The sequence below is a fragment of the Triturus cristatus genome, chromosome 5_2 (assembly GCF_964204655.1).
Source record: "Triturus cristatus chromosome 5_2, aTriCri1.1, whole genome shotgun sequence".
In the NCBI taxonomy this organism is placed as follows: Eukaryota; Metazoa; Chordata; class Amphibia; order Caudata; family Salamandridae; genus Triturus; species Triturus cristatus.
The window spans coordinates 796,756,830-796,770,092 of NC_140588.1; the positions used below are offsets into that span (position 1 = coordinate 796,756,830).

At 50.3% G+C, this 13,263-nt stretch overlaps 1 protein-coding gene across 21 annotated transcripts in view; it reads right to left on the reverse strand.

The window, feature by feature from the left end:
* The window catches only part of MAP7D3 (MAP7 domain containing 3), a 1,121,308-nt gene that overhangs the window by 696,697 nt on the left and 411,348 nt on the right, over positions 1–13,263 (reverse strand). The gene's annotated exons all lie outside the window — the stretch shown is intronic.

The window sequence follows — 13,263 nt, forward strand, 5'->3', positions numbered from 1 at the left end:
TTATGCACTCCTGTGAGAAAGTGCCATCTTTCTTGCATGGTATGCCCTCACTTTTTGCTGAATTGCTGAATGTACTTTGACTGAGTGTGCCCTGGACTCCTGCCAATCAGGTGCCCTGGGCCTATGTTCCTACCCTAAACAAAAACCTCCAACCCAAATTGGCAAACCCTGGCCACATGTCAGCCCCTGGTAAATGGTACCCTAGGTACCCAGGGCCTTGTGACCAGGGAAGGCCTCTAAGGGCTGCAGCACTCATTGTGCCACCCTGAGACGCCCTGTACCCTAACACACACACACTGCCCTTGCAGGCTGAGTGACTGGGTACAAGACAAAACAAAGAGTCGACATGGCACACATCCCTGTGTGCCATGCCCACCACCTACACTGCCCTGGCATACATCAGCCACCCCTCTAGCTGGGTGCCCTATGCCAGTGGTGTGGGCACAGGAGCATGAGCCCTGGGCCCCTACAGTACCCAGGTCCATTCCTGGACCCTGTAAGTGCAGAGTTGCCATTTAAGAATACATGGTGCTGAGAGCACGTCAAACACGAGCTCCACAACACCATAATGGCAACACTGAAGACTGAGAAGTTTGGTATCAAACTTCTCAGCACATTAAACCCACACTGATGCCAGTGTGGAATTTAATGTACCAAGCACCACAGAGGGAATTTTAGAGATGCCCCCTGAAACCTAACCTACAATCCATGTCTGGTCTGAGAGGCTGCCACATAGCAGACATGTTGCTGGACCCCTGGGTAGGAGATCCCCTGCAACAATGCACATCCTGGGCGAGGTGCTAGGTCTCCTCCCCCAGGACGGACAGGGGGACGCTTCAAAGGCATGCCGCCTCTGTGAGCTTCCCCAGGCCACTTCCAACCCCCACTCTGGCGGGAAGCCTGGCCGGAAACCCCAAATAAGGACAGGGGATGTGCCAGCCTGCCAACCCCACCCCTCAGGTGGGGGAGGCGAGGTGAAGCACATCTCTGGGCACTCGCCATCTTAAAGATGGGAGGCCCTACCCAATCAGGACTAGGCTACTGCCCCCCTCCCACAGGAGAGTGGCAGAATAGGGGGTGTACCCACCCCAGGACAGGGACCCATTGGACCCTGCCCTTTACCTACCTGTAACGCCCCTAAATCTAGTATTTAGGTGCACCCTGAACCTTCCTTCCGCAGATTCCAGATTCCGAAATACAAAGAAGAGCAAGAAGAAAGAAGACCTGCCCTGCAGCTGCTAAGAAGAGGAAGACACCAACTGCTTTGGTCCCAGCCCTACCGGCCTGCCGACCCTCGAACCTGCTCCTGCTACAACCCGGCGCCTCTTGTGGCCAGCAACCTCACAAACCCCGGAGGACCTGGCTACCTTTTGGCTCTAAGCACCTGGGACTCCCATGAGTAGAGGCTCTACTCAAAATCAGCTTCTAATCCCTGGCATCAGCCCGGAACCGCGAACCCTGCACACTCTGCACCCGCCAAGCTTGGCCTGTGCCGGAGTGAACAAAGACCACGAGGACGACCCCCCGGCGACTGTGACCCCGAGTCCGGCACCCAAGGACTTCCCTCAGCGCTCCCAAGGACTTCCCTCAACGCTCCCGGCGACGCCTGCAGCCTCAGGACCAGGTACCCCCCCCCCCCCCAACCGCGATCAACAGAGGGTAAGATTTCCTGACACCAAAAGGCACCCCTGCACCTGGCGCCCTGCGGCCCCCTGTGCCCAACTCCTGGGTACCTACCTATCCTCCAACTACCCAACTTACCTCTCGAAGCGGTGGTAGCACCTGAAGAATCTTCGTCCCTCAGCTTGCAGCCTTTTTCCAAACCGGAGCTTTTCCATTGAAATCAATTGAGCGCCCGAAGGCTCAAAAGCACCCTGCATCCAGCCGCCCGAGTGGCCCTGGCAGTGTAACCTGTACACCTATCTACTTCCCCATTTGCCCTGAGCAAGTGACCAGGAGCCCAGCTCCCACAGCAACGTGGCCTGCTAGTCAGCAGCCACCAACCAAGGCCCCCCTGCCTCCCATAGGATAACATTGGGCCTAACTCACTCTGCACCCGGCAGCCCCAGCGCCGCTGAGGGTGTAACAACTGTACCTACTTGACCCTGGGAGACGCCCGAGTCTGTGCCCAGAACCTTAACTCTGCCAGTCGAGTACTTACCCAACAGCCGATAACTCAATTTTCTCCATAGGGTAACTTTGACTGGTTTTCTCTGAAATTTCTTCTAAGTGTGGAGTTTCTAAAACTTAAAATACCAAAAATCAGCCGAATAACGAAAACGAAAATACTCACCTGCTTTTAGGAGAGATCCCAGTGCTGGATCTTGGTGCCCAGCACTGACCCTGAAAAATATTCACAACCGTACTTACCAGTAACCCAATTTTCTTCCATAGGAAACCATTGACTATTTTTCTGTGAAATTTCTTCTAAGTGTCGATTTTTGCAAACTCTAAATATTCTTTAAAAATCGTGCTAACTGTGAAAACGTGGGGGCGTGGGTAGCAGCCGAAGAAGGCGGACGTCTGTTAGACGAGCTCCAGGCCGGGGGCACCATTATCCTTTAGTCTGCCGATTTTCCATGGGCTGGGGCAGTGTATAAATCCCGGGCGCTGCTTCTGGAGACCTGCGGGTTGGTCCGGTGTTCCCGCAACTGCTGCACAGGTCGCCGCCGCCGGCTGCGGCTCTGTAACCAGCTTCGCGCCAATCCGGGCCTGGCAAAGGAGTGGCGAACTGCGGCCACGGAGTTGGAGTGCGGCGGAGGCCCCCCGACGTGAGGCGGCGTGCCACGGCGGCTCGCACTTGACCTCCCAGACTGCGGCCTGGTGAGTGACGGCCGGCGATCGGACCCGGGCGGCCCGGGTCCCCTGTGGAGTGCCTCCTCTGCGCCCGCCTGCTGATCCACTGCTGATCCTCCGGGGTGGTTCCCTGGGTGCCGGCTGGAGTGTCCGGTGTGCCCGTGCCCGCCCTGGGGCCTCAGCCTGTGAGGGCGCACTATTCAGCCTGTCCTGACCGCCTGGACCGATATGCCCACGAGCGCCCTGAGTGCCCTGACAGCGTGCTGAACCGGGATCCTGCGACGGCCCTGGTGGCGTTCTGGTCCTGGGGGACTCTTCGCGCCACAGTTCGGTGGCGGTGGGCCGGAGGCCCTGTGGGGACCCGTGGTGGCTGGGGGCTGCCTCCGGAGAACTGCTGTGTTTGGGTGGCCCACGGGGGGCCCCCGGACTCTGCTGCTCGCCCGCAGGCGGGTGCGGCTGCTGGGTGCCCGCTGGCGGTGAGGGACCACCCCCTCCCCCCGGGTGGTAATGGAGGTATCCGGGGTGAGACACCTGCCGGGTGGCGACTGGCTGCGGTGGGGGCTACCGTAGTGGCCCTGGGACCCGTGGGTGGACACCCACTTGGAGGTCTATGCTGATCTGAGTGGTGCTGCTGAGGGAGGAAACGTGTGAAGATGGCGGCGGCAGGCCTCGGACCAACGGCTTTCTTCGCGCCACGTACCGGTGGTGGGCCGGCAGCCCTGTATTGGTGAGCTATTTGCTGGGGCGGTCATCTGTGGTTGGCGCCTGGAACCCCACCTGCGGGAGGGCAGTGACTGTGGTGCCATAGTGGAGCCCTAATACCTGTAAGACTTTGATGACCCTTGATGGACTGGCTTTATGCTGAGCGGCTCTTTCCTTACATGCCCTACAGGCGCGGGCTGACGATGCAGAAGGGCGCGCACGCCGCAACAATCTCCGGATAGTGGGATACCCGGAGGGCGTGGAGGGCCCGATCCCCACGACTCACATTGAAAACTGGCTGCGAATGGTGGTGGCCCCTACTGGTCTCTCCCCCCACTTTACTGTGGAAAAGGCGCATCGCGTCCCTGCGAGACGACCTCCGCCGGGAGCTAACCCTCGCCCTATTTTAGCACGTATCCTCAATTATAGGGATCGTGATCACCTACTACAGGCTGCCCGAGACAGTGGTCCACTACTTGTGGACAACGCCACCGTCCTCATCTTCCCGGACTATACGCAGGCAGTCCAGCGAAAGCGCTTCTACATGGAGGTGAAGGCACGGATCCGAGCTGCAGGCCTCCCCTTTGCACTACTCTTCCGGCCAAACTGAAGGTGGTCCATCAACAGCGGGCTATCTTGTTCGACACGCCAGACAGTGCATGGGACTGGCTGGACAGAAACTTCCCGGAGTTTCTCCCGGCTAGGCGGCTGAATTCTTCACTGCCGCAATCGCAGAGACCCCCACGAAGGCGGAAAAAGACTATGCTAACGCAGAGCATGACCTCCAGCGTTCCGCCGCAGCAACAAATCCGAGAGAGCCAACGCGAGGCACTGTGCTCGGCCTCATTAGGCGATAGCACTAGTGCTGGTTCTGTAGTTATGATGCGTTTACAGATTGGTCGGACGCGGTTGGGGCGTTGGACCCAGTATTGGGTAACAAGGTTTTTGTTTATAGGTTTGCCGCACGATCTGAGAGGAGAGGGGATGGGGGTGGGGCGGGGGGATGGGGGTGGGGCGGGGGGATGGGGGTGGGGCGGGGGGGGGATGGGGGTGGGGCGGGGGGGAGGCTGGGGGGAGGGGTGATTTTCTCCTGATACGATGACAGTCCCAAGGTCGTATGTCCTCATCTCCTGGAATGTGAGGGGCATGGGCTCCATTCAGAAACGCCACCGTGTAGTGGCCCAGTTGCACCGCCGTAAGGCTCAAATAGTATGTTTTCAAGAAACTCACCTGATCCATGCCGAGTCCCTGAAATTGCAAAAACGTTGGATGGGTCAATTCTATGCCACTGCATACTCCGCCTTTTCTAGAGGGGCTGCAATATGGCTCCGGGTAGGAGTCCTCTTTTCTTTGTTAGAGAGCCGGATTGATGATCTGGGTAGGTATGTGCTGTTGCGGGGCCTATTAGATGGCTCGCCCGTAGTGCTGGGCTCTTTGTACGCCCCTAATGTAGATCATGTACAATTCCTCTCCCGGGTTTCCGTAGCCTTGTCTGATTGGAGTGATTGTCCATGGTTGCTTGGTGGAGATTTGAATGCGGTCTTGGATGTTGAGCTAGATTGATCTCACCATCCATTGGCTGGTACTGCTGCGCGGACCTGTGCCGCGGCCTTGGGTCAGTGGGCACGGGGTTGGAATTTGCTAGATCTTTGGAGATCGCAACACCCGACTGCTAGGGAGTACTCCTTTGATTCTTACCCCCATCACTTGCATACACGCCTGGATTACTTCTTGGGCTCGCCGACTTTGTCCTTTGCTGTCTCCCACTGCACTTATTTGGGCAAAACCCTATCCGATCACAACCCTATCGAATTGTGCCTTCAGTGGGGCCGGTCCCCAGCTCCGATACCGACTTGGAGGATGCAACCCCTTCAATTAGAAGACCAGGTCTTCCGTGATACATTACAAAAGGCGATCACTACATACTTTACCGTTAACGAAGGCACTGCCTCGACACGTTCCCTAGAATGGGAAGCTTTCAAGGTGTCTATACGGGGGTGTCCCTGAGCTCCTTGGTGGGGGCCCGTAGGGAAGTGATCCGGGACCTAACGGACCTGGAGGCAGCGCTGCAGGAACATGAAGTAGCGGCCCAACTGAACGAGCAGGCCGAGGAATCCTTGCAGACGGCCAGAATTAAGTATGCGGAGGCTCTAGAGCGTCTTTGCTTATTAGATTACAGGGCGTACACCCAGCGCACGTACTCGGAGGCTGACAGCGCGGGCACATTATTAGCGCGGCTAATTGCCCCCCCAACCTGCCCTACTCCCATCCTGGTTATTAATACCGCACAACACGGACAAGTACAGACTCAATTGGGGATAAACTTGGCGTTTCGGACCCATTACGAGACACTCTATGGGGCGCATCCAACGCCAGGCGCAGATGCTGTGACTGAGTTTCTGGCGCAGGGGAACTTACCAGTGCTGTCTGCAGCAGAAATCCATGACTTAAAAGCGCCGATTACCCCGGCCGAGATCAGAGTAGCTATTAAGTCCTTAGCCCGTGGGAAGACCCCTGGCTCTGACGGGCTACCCATCGAATTTTACTCCATTTTCTCTCCTCTATTAATCCCCAAACTACTTCAACTCTATATGACATCACTCGCAGAAGGGAGGTTGCCCCCTACCACTCGGGAGGCGATCGTCACATCCCTCTTATAGCCAGATAAAGATCCCTTAGATATGTCATCCTACCGGCCTCTTTCGATCCTTAATACAGAGTATAAAATTCTTAGTAAACTCCTTGCTAACCGCCTTCTCCCACTTCTCTTGCGGTTGATCCATACAAACCAATGCGGCTTTGTCCCACGGCGGAGTACATCGCTGAATCTTCGGCGCTTTCACGCCCTCTTGCATGCCTCCGGGCTCCGACCACCGAGGGCAGGGTGTCTATCCTTGGACATATCGCAGGCCTTCGACACTAAGTGGGTCTTATATGCTGGAAGTGTTGGCTAAAATGGGCGTTCCCCCAGAACTATGTGCCTGGATTCAGCTGCTCTACACCGCCCCCACGGCCAGGGCGAAGACAGGTTTGATTATCTCCTCGGCCTGCCCTATCTTTCGGGGTATGCGCCAGGGTTGCCCATTATCGCCTATATTGTTTGTTTTGGCGCTTGAGCCTTTGGCCCAGAACCTTAGGCGGGCCATGGTCCCCCATGGCATTCAGATGGAGGGTGTCCTGCATTCAGTCTCGCTTTACGCAGACAACATGCTGCTATACTTTTGTGATCTCCAGGCCGACATGAGGGAAGTGGCGGATCTTTTTCTTCACTTCGGGGAGGTTTCCGGGTTGCACCTCAATGCTTCTAAGTCCGTAGCCTATTCCTTCAGTGGCACGCTCAAGGCTCCGGAGCTACGTTTTGGGCCTTTGTCCTTCAGGGTGGCACCAGTCACTTTTAAGTACTTGGGGATTAATATCTTACGGTCCGTGCCAGATGTCATAGCAGGCAACCTGGTACGCACAATCTCTTCTATACGTTCCCAAATTACATTTTGGAATACATTGCCTCTTACCATCGCGGGACGGGTAGCGATATCGACGATGGTGATGCTGCCTCGCCTGCTTTACCATTTCGTCAACATCCCGGTGGTATAACCCGCTTGGATCTTTCGAGAGTTGGATACCCTGCTGGTCTCCCTCATCTGGGGTCCAGAGAGGCACAGGGTGGCATTAGCTAAGCTGCGGCTCCCGAGTGGCGCCGGCGGTATGGGAGCAGCTGACTTTATGGCATATTGCATTGCTGGTCAGCTGCAGTGGTTGGCCTACTGGGTGGTCGGGAAAACCTGTTTGAAATCGGCTACACCCCGACCCAACTAGCGCGTGGTACCTTGCAGTCGTTGTTGTGCCCCGGTGCCCCTAGGCCATCGGATCCCCCGGCCCTACTATAGATAGCGCTTCATTATTGGACAAGGGCATGCAAGTATGCTAAAATCCAAAATCCATATTCTCCCAATATACCGCTGTGTGGCCTCCCCACGAGGCAGGGAATTCTGAGTGCCGGGCAATTACGTAATTGGACGCAACAGGGGGTGGAGACAATAGGAGCCTTTTTTCAGGAAGGCAGTTTGATGCCCCACGTGGACTTTGTGAGGGTGAACACGGTACCCCATACCCAGTTTCTGCTCCATGCGGCGATCTCCCGGTATATTCGGGCACAGTGGCAGGCGACACCTGTAGAACCCTCAACATTTCACCTCCTGCGCTCCCTCCACATAATGGGCCATGGACGTTTCCTGGTTCGTTGGCTTTACCAGGGCCTCCAGGAACACACACAGATCTCCTTGGCTCCTCTCAGGTTGCGGTGGGAAACAGATTTGTCCCGGGCATTTAGTGATAGAGAGTGGACCTATATACTGGAATACCCTAAGAAAGTGTCCCGCAATTGCAGGTTGAAAACTATTAAATTGTTTGTCCTCCACAGGGCTTACCTTACACCCCATACACTAAGTAAGATGTACAATACAGCGGTTGCGGCCGGTCCTCGTTGCCCGGCACCGGATGCCGACCTGATGCATATGCTGTGGCTCTGTCCGGCGCTGCGGGGATACTGGGGTAGGATAACGCAAGTCTTAATTACAATCACCGAGCGCCCCTCCTGGGACGCAGCAGAGGCTTGTTTATTGGACCTTTTACCGCTCCCCCTTAAAGCCAAACTGTTGCGTCGTTTTGCCAATCTGACTTTAATGCTAGCAAAGCGTCTGATAACACAGCGTTGGAAGTCTCGTGCCCCACCGCGTGTAGAGGCCTGGGGGGAGGAGGTGTTGCGCTGGTCGGTGGCGGAGCGAGAGGCCCTGCACCGTAAGGAGAGTCAGGGGCTGCGCAAGCGTCCTATATCCCTTGAATGGGCACACCTGACTGAGCTGTTTAAAAGTGAAATGGGGGAGGGGGCTGCAGGGGCCAATCCCCAGAGTTACCCTGTATGAGCCGGGGTGCATGTCAGCGGATGAGATTGGTGATTGATGGAACTTGTCCCCTGGCACTGGGTGATGAAGTATCCCGAATGATTGAAGCCACTTCCCGGTGGGTGGTGGTTTACGCCTCCCCTCCTTACTCCACTTATTTTCACTCATCTAGTTCTCCCCTGTTACTGCACTGTTCTGCCTCCTCCCTTTCCCTGCCGCACGCTTAGGGTGTGGTCTCCTTCCCCTCTCCCCCCCCCCATGGTTTGGGTAAAGTATCTTGAAGGATGGTTACGTAGTACATAGCAATGTGCATGGTTGGTGGCCTTTCAGGCCGACCTGATACATTTTATGAATGCATTGATAAATATACTACACTATTTACAGGTTGGCGCAAGACGCCTGCGATGTCTCCTCTGCCCTATATGTACTTAATGTGATTAATGCAGTTTGTAACTCATTGCTCCTTCTAATGAAACATCTTAATAAAGTTTGTTTAAAAAAAAAACTGTGAAAACGTAATTATTTACCTGTTTTAGATAGAGGTCCCAGTACTGAGTCTAGGCACCCAGTACTGGATTACAAAAGTAACGAGAACATACTATACCTGCAACTTGAATTTTCTTCCATAGGGAATCATTGACTGTTTTCTATGAAATTTCTTTTAAGTGTCAACTTTCAAAATAGCAAAATACTACCTAAAAATCCTAGTAGTAACTAAGTCGACTTTTATCACTTGTTTCGAAGAACTGTCCCAGGACTGAATCTAGGATCCAGTCCTGGAATTACAAAAGTAAATCCTGAGAGTAATCTATTGCAAATAACTTGAAACTTCCATTGAACTCAATGCATTATTGTGTTTAAAATTGTGTTGCCTATTGCAACAACTTGTAAATATCTACAAAAGCCAATTGCATATTGCAAAAGTATTTACCTAAAGCATCTCATTCTGAGAAAGTATATTTTAATACCTATTGTTGGTTCTAAACTAAAACAAGCATATATTTTTTATATATAAACCATTGGCCTAGAGTTCAGTTATTGAGTGTGTGAAACCATTTGCTGACTGAGTGTGTACAACAAAATGCTTTACACTGTCCTCTGATATTGCCTTACTGCTTGACCAAGCTACCACTTGAGAGTAAGGTTATATCTAACTTTAGCCTCTGCCAAACCTCTGGGGACTGTGGACTCTGTACACACTGTACCTATTTGGGAACAGTATATACAGAGCCACTTTCTCACAACTCCATCTCACCAAGTGCCTATTGACTGCACCTCACTCAAGACACTCAATCATGTACGCATTCACTGTCGCACCAACTCACATCTGCTCACTCAAGACGGTCACTTACAAAGCAACACACTCATGCAATGCACTTGCTGTCTTACCAAGCACCTAGTCACAGCAGATCATACCCAATCATGCATTCTCTGACTCTCACCAAGCACCCGCACACTCATTCCTAGTGCTAAACATGCCATTATGCAGACAAGCTTTAGTCTGAGGCGTCAGTCAATGGCAGAGAGCCTGACTGGTTAGTCCATCTGCTGCAAAGATCGGTGTGCAACCTCCAGATCATATGTTGAAATACTAGCGAGACAGCCTCTTAAAGTCACTGAAAGAATACAATAGTATAAGCACCATCTATCCCACCAGGTGTTATGAAGTTGCAAAGCAGTGCCACCAAGCACTATACAGAAACGAGTTATTAATGCTGTTTGCACTACCTTTAGTGGGATGGCAGAAGGACTGCTGCAGAGAAGAGCACTGCCTAAGACAAGATATCCGTATTATTAAAGTTTATTGATGTTCAAGATTTTTGTCAATGCTACTAGGGGGCTCCCATTTCAGCCAGAGAGGCTATGGGAGAGCCTTGGAAAAACTCACTGTACAGTAAAAAAAGTACGAGGGGAGAAGTATGGGATATGTATTCTAGGCCTTTGGGAACACTTTTAGATTACACACGGTCCCCTTACTGACGAATGATCTGGCCTAGGTATCCCTTCAGCCCTAACTGCAGTTCAGCCACTGCATCATCAGTAATCATGGCAACAGAAGAGGGAGCTGCTGCGCCACAACAGAATCTGGGACTCAGAAGCAGGCGGGAGCTGGTAACGTCAGGCAGACAGGGGAATCTCACTCACAAAATGTGCAGAAGAGTTTGACTGAAGAAAGCACGTTCCTGACCTTAAATCTGTGCTGTGAAGAACTTTTTAGCCATATTGTCCGCCGGACAGCTCTGCCACAGTGAGACGATTGTCCAAACTCTTCATACTAAAGCTAATAAAAACATTCTGAAAAAACACATCCGGTTTACAAGGCTGACTCGCCTTCCTAGGTTGGTTTATTTCGAGAATAAGCCTTTCATTATTTTATTTTTTTAATGAATAGAACTATTTGCATTATATATATATATATATATATATATATATATCATTTTTTAAGGCCATATGTGCAAGCTTTACCTTCATATGTTAAGGACACGGAGCATTTCTTGAAAATGATTGATGATGTAATTTGGAAACCGGATTGTCTATTATTAACACTTGACGTGAACAGCCTATATACCTGCATACCTCATGATTTGGGTTTAGAAGCATGCAGGTATTATTTAAAAGATCGACCTGTATGCTATCTTATTCATACAGAGATGTTACTTAACATGATGTCAACCTGCCTAAAAAACAATTTTTTCATCTTTGATCATGTGATACACCGTCAGGTCCAGGGAACGGCGATGGGAACCTGCTTCGCCCCCAGTGACGCAGGCTTGTACCTGGGCTGGTGGGAGGAGCAGGTGGCGAAAAACATCACTGCCTTTAACAATCAGGTCGTCCTCTGGGCAAGGTATATTGATGACATATTCTGCATTTGGAAGGGAGATGAGGTAGACGCAGTTAGATTTGTAGAATCCCTCAACGAAAATAACCTAAATCTCAAGTTCACTTGCACAGTTAATAAGAACGTTATTGAGTTCTTAGACGTGGAAGTGAAAATCAATGGAAACCTTTTGGAGAGCAAACTATTCCGTAAAGTTACGGCTGGAAACAGCATCTTGCATGCTGCAAGCGGTCATCCTGTAAATCTCATTAATAGTATACCATATGGGGAACTATTAAGAGCTAGAAGAAATTGTAACTCGGAAACTGCATTTGTAGAAGAGATGAATACAATGAGAGGCAGGTTTGAAGAAAGAGGTTATTCCCGCAAAGTTATCAGAAAGGCATGTGAGAAAGTCACAAAAATAAAAAGAGAAGAACTTTTTAAAATCAAGGCAGATGTAGATGTGGAGGAGGAACCTATACAATTCATCACCACGTTCAGTAATCAGACAAACGATGTCAGAAAGTGTTTAAACAAATTCTGGAAGGTGTTCCGTATTGACGAGACCTTCATGAAATGTATTGACGATTTCCCAAAAGTTATATTTCGAAGATGTCCAGCCCTAAAAGATGTACTATGTAGAAATATGTTAATGCCTGAAAAGGAAACTAGATCAAATATTCTGGGATTTTTACATTTACTTCATGCAATGCGTGCAGGAACAGTTTCAACTGTAAACAGATAGTTTTATCTAAAACTATGAAACCGTTCATCATAAGAAAGCATCTAAATTGCAAATCTGATTTCTGTGTGTATGCACTTATATGCCCTTGCCAGCTGGTGTACATTGGTAGTACGATCAACCCGGTTAAATTACGCATTTTGGAACACATGCGTGCCATAACAAATGAGGATAGGCAACATCCTATTGCTCGGCATTTTAAAGAATGCCACAATAAAGATATTGGCTTATTGATATATTGTGCCCTCGACAGAATTGCTATCTCTGAAAGAGGGGGAAATAGAACACAAGAGTTGCGCAGATTGGAATCACGTTTGATAATAAAGTACGAAACCATGTTCCCAGAGGGCATCAACAAAGATGAAGAATTAGCAGTTCATCTTGGCTAAGATGTAGCTCCAACCTGACCACTCAAATGTAATGTTTTTTTATATAATGAATCTCGAAATGTTGCCTTTCGTACATGATGTTTGTGTTTTTTTTAATAGGTGGATAGTAACCATTATATTGATTAGTGCATTTGGTTTTATCTTTGTAGGAGACAGAGTGTATGCCTTGTTGTGAAGAATTGCAGTATTAAACCTCATGAATTGGTATCATTTAATGAATTGGAAATACATGTGATATTGGCCCACCAGGGCATTAATGAAACAAGTAGCCAACATTGCAATTAATAGTTGTGAATACTCAACCACTAGGGCAATTTGTTAAACATGAAATCAGAATGTTTTGACATTAACGCGATGCTTAAATGACGACAACTGACATTTAATTTTGATCAAACCTGAATGTATCATGTATGAAATTACTTTTTCATTTCTGTTATTTTCTAAATGATTTTAAGTTGTGGTCAAGTGTTTTGAATTTGAAACCATTAGATACTATCAGGTATTAATGAACCATTCCAATATGGTGGTGTAACCAGTCTCTCAATCATGGCAACACCGTAGTCCTTTGTTTGTATTGTTATCATTTTTTGCACTATATCACATGACTCACGTTAACGTCTGTTGACCCGTGACCAAGGAACTAAGGTTCTGGAACGCGTTGGGACAGTGTTTGTCATTGCTTTAAATAAAGCACGCTAATGAAATGAATTGGGGCTCGGCGCAATCTTTAAACAAGGAAGGATTGATCGTTTTTACTGGATTTGAAGGGGTCGTGACCCTGCCGGCAGCCCGCCACCACTAAAGAGGCAGAGATCAACCGCGGAACAAGGTTCGAGTAATATATATATATATATATATATATATACAAAAAAGAAAAAAAGAAAAGCAGAGAACTCTGGGTAGTTCTCA